We start from the raw sequence: 14938 nt of genomic DNA, 5'->3' as shown, positions 1-14938 counted from the left end.
ATCTAGATCTTGGAAGATTTTCTGGGTTGAAGAGAAGAAAGAAGCTGAACACGACCGGAGAGGTGAGACTGCTGCAAGGGAAGGGGGTACACCTCAGGGCACGTTTCACCTGCTTCCCAGTGCTGCCCACACTCGGTCCCTGTCACTTACAGGATAGAAAAGGGTGATGCAGAAAGGTCAATGGGTAACTTAATGGTCTTGGGTACACAGTTAAGTTCTCTCTCACCTCTCAGCTGCACTAACCATACTTCCTGTTCTGTTATCTGAAGTGTGAGTCTGGCACTCAGTGAAGACACAAGTGCCCACTTCCAGCCAAGCAAAGTAGACTTTCTTCCAGACCAAGATGGTCACCCCTAGTCTCTGTGCTCTCCCTCCCCAGCTGCAAAAGTGGGGCCCAGCTCTCGCCTCCCAAGATTCTGAGGTAATGAGTAATAAGCTGCTGTGAGACTCTGCAGTTCCAAGGAGTTCCCAACCTTACCAATGATTAAAATCTAGACCTAGTTACTACACATTTTTCCATACTTTTCAACCCCTTCCCTATAATTCTGGCTGCTGAAGAATTAGTATCTCCTTTGATAGCAAAGATGACAAGCATAAATAGGGTAGGCATGGGCTAAATCATAAAGTGGAAATACATCTTTGATGCTCTCCCCTCCTTCCCTTCTCGTTCTCCCTCTACTGAAGTCAGGAAAGAATCTAAAAATAGTCATTTATACCTTAATGTGAATTTAAAGCTCTCTAATTATATCTCATGGGGGCTTTATCTTCAGTTATAAAATAAAAAATTTTGGCCACTACTAAAGCAGGCTTTCAGCTAGGTAGCAAAGGTATTTTCAGGGAACACGGGAGCGTACATTTGGGAATCACCCCAGGTAGAGAGCTCCTTTGAAACACTCATATACCCTGGATCTTCCTGCTCACAGAGCTGGACCATGTGGGGAGTTTGAGATAAATGGACCACAGTCATTCATTTTAGGGACTTTCCCCCAGCCTCTACCTCTCTGGTGGCTTTTCTGTCCTCACCCACCTTCTTAGGCCAGTACCTGGTGACACTCATGGTGACCCAGGAAGGCTGGATCACGGGAAGTGGAGAACGGGCCGTGCTGATGATTTATTAAGCTCTGTGGCTTCTTACTCCTCCACAAGACTCCTCATCAGAGGGTGCGGCTTGGGTCATGCTGGGCACTCAGCAGCTTTGTGGTGGGTATCGGTTTGTGCTTCCTCCCCCTTGCTTTCGATTCAATGCTTTCCTGTTGCAGTCTGAGCAGTTCTATTTAACCACAGCCCCACAGCAGCTACCGCTGCATGCAAACTGGATCCACTGAGGGGCAAGTGTAGGGTAACCAGAGGGGAAGGATTGAGAGGTAAGAAAGGAGAGTAGTAGAAACCAACTGGAAATGAACAAAAAATTCCAAAGATAGAATGTCATGATGAATAATAATCAAGGAAACATTCCAGTAATTTAAAAAATATGTTCCAGTTCACATGGAGCTATGGAAAAACTCAATCCTGATCTAAGTTAATTAGTTCAAATACATTTTCATTAGAACACACCCTTGGATGTATTTTTCAGAGAAATAAGAAAAACATCAGATGAGATAAGGTTAGTTTGGGTTTTAATTCAAGAACTGATTTAAAATTAAGTATCCAAATTCAGTTCTGATTGAGGAATAAGATAAATGACAATTTGGGGGTAGAATTTAGACTGGATATGTTTGAGGTCCTATAATAAGAGTGTTCCAGGCAAAGGAAAGGGCATTTGTGAAGGCCAAGAAGCAAGAGGAAGTACTGTGTATTTGAAACATTGGAATCCAGTGGGAGTGGAGCACAGACTGATGGCAGGTAGGCAGGCTGCCGATCATGAAGGGCTTATAAGCCATGCTAAGAAGTTTGGACTCTAGCCTAAGGACAGTGGGAAGCAACTAAATGATTTTAAACAAAGGAGGTGAATTTATCAGAATTACATTTATAAAAAAACTTGCTGGTGACTGGTAGAAAACAATCCAAGGGGAGAAAAACTGGAGGCAGGAAACTAGCAAAGACTTGCAAAAATCCAGAGGTGATCACTTAGGTCAGATGGGGATGAGGGTAAGTGGGTAGATCCAAACAAACAGATTTTACTGGACTTGGTTATGGATTGAATGTGGAGGGTGAGCAAAAGAGTAATCGAGGATGAATCCTACGTTTCTGGCTAGAGTATCTGGATGGGTGTTGTGGCATATATCTGGATAAGGAACATTAGAAGAGGAGTAGTTTGAAGGAGTGAGTTCATATGGTTTTAGGAGTTTCCAACTGGACAGATTCTAGAAGGCAGTTGATACATAAGTCTGGAGTTCGGTGGAAGGAGAGATTTGGAAGTCATTGGCATATAGATCTCAACTAAAGCCATGGAAGGGGATGTGACTTCTCAGAGAATGTGTAGAAGAAAGAGAGGCTGACATAAGATGGGGTCCTGAGGAACACCAACACTTAAAGGTTCCTAAAGAAAGACGAGCTTGCAAAGGATACTGAAGACCCATGACGAAGGTAGGAAAATAACAGTGTGTGGAAACCAAAGGAAGATGGTGGGTCCATCAAGGAGGTCAAGGAGCATCAAATGCTGTGCAGTCAAGTAAGATAGAGACTGATGTATCCACTGACTGGATTTAGTAATATGGGGGGGGGGCGTTACCGTCCTTAGTGAAAGCCCCTCAACCCTTCAGCACAGTGGGAGCCAATGCTGGATTAGACTGGGTTGAAAAGTGAGGGTGAAATGAAGAATTAGAAACAACAGGGTAGACAGCTCATTCAGAGAGGCACACAGACTACTCCCTCTGCCTCAAAAGCCCTCCCACACTGTTCCTACTTGGTAAAATCTTGCTCATTCCAAGGATATGGACGAAGTGAAGGGGATTTATAAACAAAAATCTGAGATATATTTTTTTTCCAGAGGCAAATTCAGCCAGGGCTGGGAGTCAGGAAGTGAGTGACTTATTCTGTGATCACCAGACAAGAACTTTCAACCAATAAAGAAGAGGCCTGTGCACTCCCTGGTGCCAGTGTGGGGGTGCTGGTCTACCGTAAGCCCAGAATGTGATGCAATTCTTAGGAACAGGAAGAGGTTTAGCTGGAATGGAAAGAGGACTCTGACTTGGGGAAGGCAACAGAGGGGGCAGAGTGAGAAACAGGAATTTTTTCAAAGTGTAGAGCCAGAAATGAACCGACAAAAGCAGAATGAATTGAAAAGCTGTCACTGAAAGCCTTTCTACCCCATCTCTGATTGTGGTAAAGCAGACAGAAAAAGCATCAGTTTCTGAACTGGCTCTTCTATCATTCATTAGGAAAGAGAAAACACCCACCCCTTGGGACTCTCTTGACATATGAGGCATCTCCCTGAACTTTCCTCTTTAAGCAGAGAGCAGCTAGTCTGCTTACAGATGAGAAAATTTATCTGTAAAATGGGGAGCATGGCTATCAACCTCACATGAAAACAAGTATGAGACTACCTTATATGCTATTAAGAACAGTTCGAAAAAAAAAAAAAGATCAGTTCAAATGTTAGCTGCTGATGTTCTTAGAAGGTATAAAAGCAGAAGGATATTTTAAAACAAATTTAAATAATAAAAAATTAGAAACAGGTGATACAGATAACATTTGCTCCAAATGACACAGACACACTATATAACAGACATTTAGACACCAGTGGAAATCATTCTTTGGACTTTTAGCTGGGCACCTTAAATGGAAAGAATCAGGCCTAAGAATCAGGCCTAAACATCTTACTTTCATCTTATTAAAAACATTTTTATTTAAAAACCGGTGCAATGTGAGATCTAAAAATCTGGGGTTAAATGGAAAAACTGGCTGGAGGCGGGGGTGGGGGGTGGGTTCTGGCTACACAGGTCAAATCGTTAAAATGAGATTAAAGAAACAGCCCCGATTATTTTCTTCAGAGGTTACAGAAAAGGAAAATATTATTTGAAATGAGTGAATGTTTGTTGTGGCATTTATAGTATCAGGATTTGCCTCATCTGTACCTAAAACCATCATTTTTTAAGGGCTGTTGTTCTCTTTACAGTACAGTTGTTTTCCTCTCAAGGAAACACTGCTTTACTTTGAGGAAGCGGCAGACTCCTCATATTGGGGTTTTGCTGCCCTCTTCTGGAAACACTAAATCATGGCCTGAGAAATGGACTGTGCTAAAAGATCCTAAATACTGCAGTACAACCAGACTGCAGTATCAAGAATAAAATAATTATGGAACTGGGTTGTTAGTTTTCAGAGGAACAGGCAGGGCTGCACTCATAACGAATGTTTTCCTTGATCAGTTAGAATAATAATAATAGTAATACAGTGCAGTATTTACAGGTCACTTCACAGTTCATAAAACCCTCGGAACTATTATTGCATTTTTACCTCCTTTTATACTCAAATAGGTCATGTGAAGTAGGCAGAGCAGATACCATTCCCATTTTTTCAACCATGGGAAATTGAGGTACATAGTGCCTAAATAACTTACCCAAAGTCTTACAGCTGCAGAGTGTGAGATGATCTAGAAGCCAAGTCTCCTGACTCCCAACTCAGTATTTTCTACCCTTTCATATCCACAGACCACTGCTGCATGTGACGTCAGTAATTTGTCTTTGTTGCAGTTCATATAAATCTCTATACTTCTTCAGCAATGTCCATTTTACACTATAGTGTTCACCTAACTGATGAAAATAAATATGTATATGATTCTAGCAAGGCTCTGGTTATTGTAGCAAAAACAATAACAACAAAAAAACCCCCAAATATAGCTACATAAATACCACAAGCAAGTGGATGGGCTAAAGCAGAAATTCTTAAACTTTTGCTTGGAAGTTCTTTACAGTCTTTTTATTTTTAAAGAATCTTTAGCAAGCAGCGTTTTGTACTGTTAACTACCAACTCTACTACTGGGGAAAATCGAGTTTGAGAAAGATGGAAGAAAAATCAGAGTGTCAAAATGAAAAAAAAAATCAAGAAAAACCAATTTGAAAGTCAAATTATTTTATTCTAAAGTTCCAGGTGTGCAAATTAACACACTCTGAACATTTATGCAAATAGCCAAATAAAAGACATACAAATGATAAGCTCTTCAGTCCTCACTACCTCCCCCTGTGTGCCCAGTTCAACATACCTCATTGCCTACCTACACTATTTGCAAGGGAATCCTTGAGAGAAGTCTGGCAGGTGCAAACTGCCATCGGTTGGTCAAAACTAAGTCTTCAACCAGTTTCTTATCTTTAGCATGGTAAAATATGCCTTACTCTGTATGGCATATGGGTCAAGGTATTTATAGCTGAACTGGAGTCACTTTTTCAGATGACAAATTGGTAAGGAGTTAAGTGACATGAAAAGCTCATTTAATATTATCCACACAACATACAAGCAACCATAGGCTCTGTGGTCAACTGGACACATTTCCAGACTGAGATCTGCCAGTCTGACTTTTGTGCTTTCTCTTCAGGTCTAATTTGACTCCATGCCTTACTCTTCACCCTTTTACCTTTCAACTGTTTCTGTCCTAAAGAACCAATTTCATTTGCTATATTATCTTTCTTCCTCTTCCCCAATGTGTTTACTATATATAGATAGAATCTTCCTGTTGGTCCTCTTTTTTGTTCTGACTTCTTTTTAATGTGCCTCTCTCCTTTCCAATTCCCGTATTAGGCCTATACCATTTTACCCCACTTTGTTTTCCCCTTCCATTCAAATTATGTGTATATCCATGACTTAAAGCACAGCCCAGTTCCAGAAAACTTGTGCATAAATTTTTGTAATCCAATGTACTCATTCTGCAAGTATTTGCTGAGTACCTCCAACGTGTCACTGTACTGAGTGCCAAGCACTCAAAAGACATGAATATCAATTTGTCTCTACCTTAGGGACTTCACATGGTATACAGCCAAGGAGACAAACGAGTACACGTCAACCACTATTTTAAATTGGTAGGTTCTATGCTGGAAATATGAACACGTTACTATGGGAGGATGAAACCACAACTTCTCCCAGGTTGATAAGAAAGAGGATGTGAGAACGTTAGAAAGGCTTTACAAGGAGGTGTTAGAGCTGGGTCTTTGAGAGATGAGCAGAACTTTAGTAGGTTGAAAGTGAAAAGGAAAGGGGTAAAGTACACACACAAAAAAATTCTGGAGAGAAGGTCCCAATGAGCCAGGGCACAAGGTAAAGTGGTAATCTGACTGATTAGAGAAAGCCAGAGAATTTGGTGTGGATGAAACAAAACAGGTGGTGGGGAGTGGCAGATGAGTCTGAAAGGATACGAGGTCACACTGTGGAAGGCAGACTGGAGTATGTGACCTTTTATTCTATAGGAAATGGGGATGCGATTGGCTCTTTATGAAAGTACTACTACTAACATTGTAGTAGTACTGGGCTGAAAGAGGGATGTGTATAAGGAAAGTAGTAAGAAGGCTACTGCAAGAGTCCAACTTAAAGTTAATGAGAGCTTGAATCTAAGACCAAAAAGAAAGGAAGTGATGAATGAGAAATATCTTGGCCGTTAAGAAAAACAAGTTTTGGTTAACAGTTGAGAGGTGGAAGGAGAAAACAGAGGAGTCAAATGTAATTCATGACTTGTAGCTCAGGTAAAGGAGTTGCAGGTGATGTCTGAAAATCAGAAATACATTAGAAAGCACAGGTGAGGTTTTAACTTTGAAGATAATGGAATGAAGGTAATAAGATGTTTTAGGTGCACTTAAGTTTTATGGGATACTCAAACACAGATATCCAATAAGCAGCAAAAAATTGGATCTAGATCTCAAGTTTAAGGATAGACAGGTATATTTGGAGCTATCAGTAATACAAGTGATAGTTGAAGCCCTAAATATAGAAGACAAACTAGAGGAGCTTCTTGAATTCTTGCAGTGTTTGAAATATTTTAAATATTCCTTAAAGCAGGGGCATATCTGCATTGACTAATAAGAGAACACAGTATATTATGAAATCAATTAAAGGTAAGCTAAATTAAGATCTAAAAATTACGAGTAAGTATAACAGTTAATTTTAAAGCTCTTGCTTACAGAAGTAAAGTTGTAGTAAAATATTAACTGCTAAGCAAAAGCAGCATCTAGGGAAATGAAGTAAAATGGAGAGGAATAGGAGTGAGGAAAAAGTAGGGGGAAAAGAGAAGAGAATGGGCAAAAGGACATAAGAAACAAAGGGGAGATTTATTTTAAAAAATCACTTTGCTAAACCTTAAGTGAATCAGATGTAGAAAAATGTTGAATTAACACTGAGATCAAATGTAAAAGTAAAGGAACAAATAAAATAAGATGTATTACAGGAGATTAGCTCAAGATGGAGGAGTAGAAGGACGTGAGCTCACCACCTTCTTAAAAAACACCAAACCCAAAACTAACTGCTGAGCAACCATTGATAAAAAACGCTGGAACCTACAAAAAAGGATACCCTACATCCAAAGACAAAAAGGAGGCCACAGCAAGATGGTAGGAGGGATGCAATCATGATAAACTCAAATCCCACACCTGCCGGGTGGGTGACCTACAAACTGGAAAACAGTTATACCACAGAAGTTATCCCACAGGAGTGAAAGTTCTGAGCCCCATGTCAGGCTGCCCAGACTGGGAGTCCAGCAATGGGAGGAAGAGTCCCCAGAGAATCTAGCTTTGAAGGCAAGTGGGATTTGATCACAGGACTTCCACAGGACTGGGGGAAACAGAGACTCCACTCTCAGAGGGTATGCACCAGGACCCAGGGGAAAAAAACAATGACCCCATAAAAGACTAAGCCAGACTTACCTGCTAGTAGTGAAGGGTCTCCTGAGGAGGTGTGTACCAGGACCCAGGGGAAAAAAACAGTGACCCCATAAAAGACTGATCCAGACTTACCTGCTAGTAGTGAAGGGTCTCCTGAGGAGGTGGGGGCAGCTGGGGCTCATTGTGGGGACAAGGACACTGCCAGCAGCAATTCTGGGAAGTACCCATTGGCATGAGCCCTCCTCGAGGCCATCATTAGCCCCACCAAACAGCCTGTAGGCTCCAGTGCTGGGTTGCCTCAGGCCAGACAACCAACAGGGTGAGAGCACATCCCCATCCATGAGTGGACAAGCAGATTAATGTTTTACTGAGCACAGCCCTGCCCACCAGAGGGACAAGATCCACCTCCACCCACCACCAGGCCCTCCCATCACAAAGCTTGCACTAGACTCTTAGACAGCCTCATCCACCAGCCTCACCCACTTCTGCAGACAGCAGAAATGAGAACTACAATCCTGCAGCCTGTGGAATGGAATCCGCAATCACAGAAAATTAAACAAAATGAAATGGCAAAGGTATATGTCCCAGATGAAGAAACAAGATAAAACCCCAGAAAGACTAAGTGAAGTGGAGATAGGCAAACTTCCAGAAAAATAATTCAGAATAATGATAGTGAAGATGATCCAGGATCTCGAAAAAGAATGGAGGCAAGGATCGAAAAGATGCAAGAAATGTTTAACAAAGACCTAGAAGAACTAAAGAACAAACAAACAGAGATGAACAGTATAAAAACTGCAATGAAAAATACACTAGAAGGAATCAGTAGCAGAATAACTGAGGCAGAAGAACGAATAAGTGACCTGGAAGACAGAATGGTGGAAATCACTGCCACAGAACAGAATAAAGAAAAAAGAATAAAAAGAAATTAAGACAATCTAAGAGACATCTGGTACAACATCAACCATACCAACATTCACATTATAGGGGTCCCAGAAGGAGAAGAGAGAGAGAAAGGACCTGAGAAAATATCTGAAAAGATAATTGCTGAAAACTTCCCTAACATGGGAAACAAAATAGTCACCCAAGTCCAGGAAGTGCAGAGAGTCCCAAGCAGGATAAACCCAAGGAGGAATATGCTGAGACACATAGTAATCAAACTGACAAAAATTAAAGACAAAGAAAAACTATTAAAAGCAACAAGGGATAGGGAGGGTGGGAGGGAGATGCAAGAGGGAGGGGACATGGGGATATATGTATACATATACCTGATTCACTCTTTTATACAGCTAACACAACACTGTAAAGCAATTATACTCCAATAAAGATGTTAAAAAACAAACAAAATAAAAAACAAACAAACAAAAAAAGCAATGAGGGAAAAATGACAACATACAAGGGAACTCCCATAAGAATATCTGCTGATTTTTCAGCAGAAGCTCTGCAGGCCAAAAGGGAGTGGCACGATATATTTAAAGTGATGAAAGGGAAGAACCTACAACCAAGAATACTCTACCCAGCAAGGCTCTCATTCAGACTTAACAGAGAAATCAAAAGCTTCACAGAAAAGCAAAAGCTAAGAGAGTTCAGTACCACCAGACAAGCTTTGCAACAATTGCTAAGAGAAACTTCTCTAGATGGGAAAGACACCAGCAACTGAAAACAACCTTGTACATATATAGACTGCTATATCAAAACCTATGGGATCAGCAAACCCCAAAACACAATAGATACACACACACACACACACACACACACACGAACAAAAAAAAAAAGGAAAAAGAAAAGAAAAGGCAACTCAAACACAACACTAAACATGGTCATCAAATCCCAGAAGAGAACAAGACAGGAAGGGAAGAAAAAAGACCTATAAAAACAAACCCAAAACAATTAGGAAAATGGCAATAGGAACTTGCATAACGATAATTGCCTTAAATGTAAATGAATTAAATGCTCCAAGCAAAAGACACAGACTGGCTAAATGGATACAAAAACAAGACCTGTATATATGCTGTCTACTAGAGACCCACTTCAGACCTCGGGACACATACAGACTGAAAGTGAGGGGATGGAAAAATGTATCCCATGCAAATGTAGATCCAAAGAAAGCTGGAGTAGCAATACTCATATCAGACAAAATAGACTTCAAAATAGAGACTGTTATAAGAGACAAAGAAGGACACTACATAATGATCAAGGGATCAATCCAAGAAGAAGATATAACAATTATAAATACATATGCACCCAACATAGGAGCACCCCAATATATAAGGCAAATGCTAACAGCCATAGCAGGGGAAATCAAAAGTAACACAATAATAGTGGGGGAGTTTAACACTCCACTTACACCAATGGATAGACCATACAGACAGAAAATTAATAACGCAATACAAGCCTTAAATGACACATTAGACCAGAGGGACATAACTGATATTTACAGAGCATTCCATCCAAAAGCAGCAAAATACACATTCTTCTCATGTGTACATGGAACATCCTACAGGATTGACCACATGCTGGGCCACAAAGTGAGACTCAGTAAATTTAAGAAAATTGAAATCATATCAGGCATCTTTTCCTATCACAACGCTATGAGATTAGAAATAAACTACAAGAAAAAAAAACTGTAAAAAACACAAACACGTGGAGGCTAAACAATATGCTACTAAACAACCAATGGATCACTGAAGAAATCAAAGAGGAAATCAAAAAATACCTAGAGACAAATGAAAATGAAAGCATAATGATTCAAAACCTATGGGATGCAGCAAAAGCAATTCTAAGAGGGAAGTTTATAGCAATACAATCTTACCTTAGGAAACAAGAAAAATCTCAAATAAACAACCTAACCTTACACCAAAAGCAACTAGAGAAAGAAGAACAAGCAAAACCTAAAGTTAGTAGGAGGAAAGAAAATCATAAAGACCGGAGCAGAAATAAATGAAATAGAGATGAAGAAAACAATAGCAAAGATCAATGAAACTAAAAGCTGGTTCTCTGAGAAGATAAACAAAATTTATAACCCTTTAGCCAGACTCATCAAGAAAAAAAAGGGAGAGGACTCAAATCAATAAAATTAGAAATGAAAAAGGAGAAGTTACTACTGACACCACAGAAATACAAAGGATCATAAGAGACTACTACAATCAACTGTATGCCAATAAAATGGACAACCTGGAAGAAATGGACAAATTCTTAGAAAGGTACAATCTCCCAAGACTGAACCAGGAAGAAAGAGAAAATATGAACAGACCAATCACAAGTAAGGAAATTGAAACTGTGATTTTAAAACTCCAAGAAACAAAAGTCCAGGACCAGGTGGCTTCACAGGTGAATTGTAACAAACATTTAGAGAAGAGTTATCCTTCTGAAACACCTATCCTTCTGAAACAGTTCCAAAAACTGCAGAGGAAGGAAACCTCCCAAACTCATTCTATGAGGCCACCATCACCCTGATACCAAAACCAGACAGACACCACAAAAAATAAAATTACAGGCCAATATCACTGATGAACATAGATGCAAAAATCCTCAACAAAATACTAGCAATCTGAATCCAACAATACAGTAAAAGGATCATACACCATGATCAAGTGGGATGTATCCCAGGGATGCAAGGATTTTTCAATATCTGCAAATCAATCACTGTGATAGACCACATCAACAAATTGAAGAATAAAAACAATATGATCATCTCAATAGATGCAGAAAAAGCTTTTGACAAAATTCAACACCCATTTATGATAAAAACTCTCCAAAAAGTGGGTATAGAGGGAACATACCTCAACATAATAAAGGCCATATACAACAAACCTACAGCTAACATCATACTCAATGGTGAAAAGCTATAAGCATTTCCTCTAAGATCAGGAACAAGACAAGGATGCCCACTCTCACCACTTTTATGCAACGTAGTTTTAGAAGTCCTAGCTACAGCAATCAGAGAAGAAAAAGAAATAAAAGGAATCCCAACTGGAAAAGAAGTTAAACTCACTGTTTTCAGATGACATGATACTATACATAGAAAATCCTAAAGATGCAACCAGAAAACTACTAGAGCTCATCAATGAATTTGGTAAAGTTGCAGGTTACAAAATTAACAAACAGAAATTTGTTGCATTCTTATACATTAACAACAAAAGATCAGAAAGAGAAATTCAAGAAATAATCCCATTTATCATCACATCAAAAAGAATAAAATATCTAGGAATAAACCTACCTAAGGAGGTAAAAGACCTGTACTCCAAAAACTATAAAATGCTGCTGATGAAAGAAATCGAAGATGACACAAACAGATGGAAAGATATACCATGTTCTTGGATTGGAAGAATCAATATTGTCAAAATGACCATACTACCCAAGGCAATCTACAGATTCAATGCAATCCCTATCAAATTACCAATGGCATTTTTCACAGAACTAGAACAAAAAAATCTTAAAATTTGTATGGAGACACAAGAGAACCCAAATAGCCAAAGCAATCTTGAGAAAGAAAAGCGAACCTGGAGGAATCAGGTGCCCTGACTTCAGACTACACTACAAAGCTATAGTCATCAAAACAGTACGATACTGGCTCTAAAACAGAAATATAGATCAATGGAACAGGATAGAAAGCCCAGAAATAAACCCACACACCTATGGTCAATTAATCTATGACAAAGGAGGCAAGGATATGCAATGAAGGAAAGACAGTCTCTTCAATAAATGGTGCTGGGAAAACTGGATAGCTACATGTAAAAAAATGAAAGCAGAACATTCTCTAACACCATACACAAAAATAAATTCAAAATGGATTGAAAACCTAAATGTGAGACTGGACACTATAAAACTCCTAGAGGAAAACATAGGCAGAAAAACACTCTCTGACATAAATTGCAGCAATATCTTTTTCGATCTGTCTCCCAGAGTAATGGAAATAAAAACAAAAATAAACAAATGGGACCTAATTAAACTCAAAATCTTTTGCACAGCAAAGGAAACCATAAACAAAACGAAAAGACAACCCACAGAATGGGAGAAAGTATTTGCAAATGATGTGACTGACAAGGGATTAGACTCCAAAATTTACAAACAGCTCATGAGGCTTAATATCATCAAAACAAACAACCCAATCAAAAATGGGCAGAAGGGCTTCCCTGGTGGCACAGTGGTTAAGAATCCGCCTGCCAATGCAGGGGACATGTGTTCAAGCCCTGGTTCGGGAAGACCCCACATACCATGGAGCAACTAAACCCGTGCACCACAACTACTGGCCTGTGCTCTAGAGCCTGCAAGCCACAACTACTGAAGCCTGTGCGCCTAGAGCCTGGGCTCTGCAACAAGAGAAGCCACCGCAATGAGAAGCCCGCACACTGCCATGAAGAGTAGCCCCGGTTCTCTGCAACTAGAGAAAGCTGCATGCAACAACAAAGACCCAATGCAGCCAAAAATAATTAATTAAAAAAAAATGGGCAGAAGACCTAAATAGACATTTCTCCAAAGAAGACATACAGATGGCCAAGAGGCACATGAAAAGATGTTCAACGTCACTAATTATTAGAGAACTGCAAATCAAAACTACAATAAGACATCACCTCACACCAGTCAGAATGGCTATTATCAAAAAATCCACAAACAATAAATGCTGGAGGGGGTGTGGAGAGAAGGGAACCCTCCTGCACTGTTGGTGGGAATGTAAATTGGTGCAGCCACTATGGAGAACAGTATGGAGGTTCCTTAAGAAACTAAAAATAGAGCTACCATATGATCCTGCATTCCCACTCTTGGGCAGATACCCAGAGAAAAACATGGTCTGAAAGGATACATGCACCCCAATGTTCATTGCAGCACTGTTCACAATAGCCAAGACATGGAAGCAACCTAAATGTCCATCAACAGAAGAATGGATAAAGAAGATGTGGTACATATATACAATGGAATATTACTCAGCTGTTAAAAAGAATGAAATAATGCCATTTGCAGCAACATGGATGGACCTAGAGATTGTCATACTGAGTGAAGTAAGTCATACAGAGAAAGAGAAATATCGTATATCACTTATATGCAGAATCTAAAAAAAAATGATAAAAGGAACTTATTTACAAAACAGAAACAGATTCACAGACTTAGAGAATATGGTTACCAGGGGAGAAGGGTGTGTGTGGGGGGAGGGATAGTTAGGGAGTTTGGGATTGCCATGCACACACTGTTCTGTTTAAAATGGATGACCAATGGAGACCTACTGTATAGCACATGGAACTCTGCTCAATATTCTGTAACTACCTAATTGGTAAAAGAATTTGAAAAAGAATAGATACATGTATATGTATAATCAAATCACTTTGTTGTACACCTGAAACTAACACAACATTGTTAATCAAATGTACTCCAATAGAAAATAAAGTTTTTAAAAAATGTGTTACAAACCAAGAAGGAGAAAAGGCAAACAAGAACCCGAGAGCAAAAAATACTAAAAAATAAAGGGAGAAATGACAGATAAGTAAATGAAAAAGAGAAGGAAATAATAAAATGAAATTATATTTTTAAAAAGCCAACCTTTTCCAAAAAAAGACAAAAGCAAATAACTTGACAGGACAAAGTGAAATAGTGCTTAGGACAAACACTTCTACATCATAATTTAGGAATAAACAGTATATGTAGTGGTTGGGTGTCTAGCAGTCCTGGATTTGAACCCAAGTACTTCAACTTGCTATGTGACCTTGGGCAAGCTGGGAAAATGGTTATGAGGACTGTAATAATACATGTAAAATGACTGACACATATGCTCAATTAATGAAGGTTATAGAAGGTTAGTCCAGTTTTGATTAGTATACGGAAGTCAAATTTCCAACAATTTTTCTAATCTAAGACATGGATTCAGTTACAGCACTTGAAATAAACTTTATTAGAATGGAGTGATTAAATTGCTCAAGATAGTTTTATACTGTTGGGTCAACGCTGTCTGTAATGATTAATAGGATGTGAGACTCAATTTGCCCCTTCTACCTCAAACTATGTCACACATGCTACAAATTTTTCTTTGGGACTTTTAAAAAGTACAAGCTATTTATTTGGTCCAATTAGTTAATGTGCATTTACAATAGTAACATCTTTACAACCACTGCTCTTTGCCTTTTTGCTGAGCTAAAAAGACAACCAGATGGGGCTCAGTCAGTTCTGCTAAATACACTAACTAAAAGCCTTAATTGTGTGTCCACCAACAT

The sequence above is a fragment of the Orcinus orca genome, chromosome 1 (genome assembly GCF_937001465.1).
Source record: "Orcinus orca chromosome 1, mOrcOrc1.1, whole genome shotgun sequence".
Classification (NCBI taxonomy): Eukaryota; Metazoa; Chordata; class Mammalia; order Artiodactyla; family Delphinidae; genus Orcinus; species Orcinus orca.
The sequence above is the reverse complement of the archived record's forward strand: the minus strand, read 5'-3'. Positions refer to the sequence as shown.